Raw genomic sequence first — 1,026 nt, forward strand, 5'->3', positions numbered from 1 at the left:
GAATGAAGGATCCCATGGATGAAAAGCTATCATACCTTAGTCACAAAGCCTACAAAAGCTTGAACATTGGGAGACTTGATCTTGACCTGGCTTCAATCTCTTTCTTCTTCTTCTTCTTCTACCTTTTAGAGAGACAATATTTGAGAGAGTGTGTGGTTTTCTTTTGGGATTTATGAGAATGACTTAAAATGAGTGAATTTAGGGGTCTAAATTACTTATATAGGTTGTCTAGACTTGGGTAAAACGACACCACTTCAATCTAATTAAAATTGGAAAAAACCCTTGTGTCCCTAAAATAACCGTCTAGGACCTACGATCTGTCCTATCAATCGTCGATAACTACAGAGACTTTAGCCAACCTACAGACCCCTAGACCACGGACGGTGGTTTGACCGATGGTCCGTTGGTCAGTCTGTGGTTCTGAAGTCTGAGTCTAGGTTGGGGTAACCAACCATGGACCTTCCCTACAATCTGTGGCTCAGTCCACGAGCCGTGATTGGCCGGTCGTGGATGGCACATGTAGTTCCCTGTAACTATTGTTTTGCCTCGTTTCAAATATGGGGTGTTGCATTATCTCCCCATTGGGGTCATTCATCCTCGAATGAGATTCTAGGCACATCATGCATGTGACTCATCAAAATGTACACAACCTAGGAGGAAACATCAACTCCAAGCTAAATATATTCAATGCACGAAAAGGAAGTAGGAACTACATCTATCAATCCAATATGCATGAAAATTTCAGATTTCTCACATTCAAGGAGAAACTACCATCTCCAAACTTAAAAGCATGCTCAACACAATCTCATGGAGCCTATATGCAATCTATACCCAAAACACATATCCAAGGAGGAAATCTCCACTCCAATCTAAGGCATGTTCAACAATTCATCTCATGAAGTCTATTGGCAACTCTTACTCAATGCACAACAACATGAGGAAAATAATTCACATAAGTCATTTCTTTCAAAACTTAAGTAATTCATGAACACGCATATTAAGGAAATCATGGAAACACATAAAACA

This window comes from Solanum verrucosum, unplaced genomic scaffold (assembly GCF_900185275.1).
Source record: "Solanum verrucosum unplaced genomic scaffold, falcon-dt-bn FXZP01000287.1, whole genome shotgun sequence".
In the NCBI taxonomy this organism is placed as follows: Eukaryota; Viridiplantae; Streptophyta; class Magnoliopsida; order Solanales; family Solanaceae; genus Solanum; species Solanum verrucosum.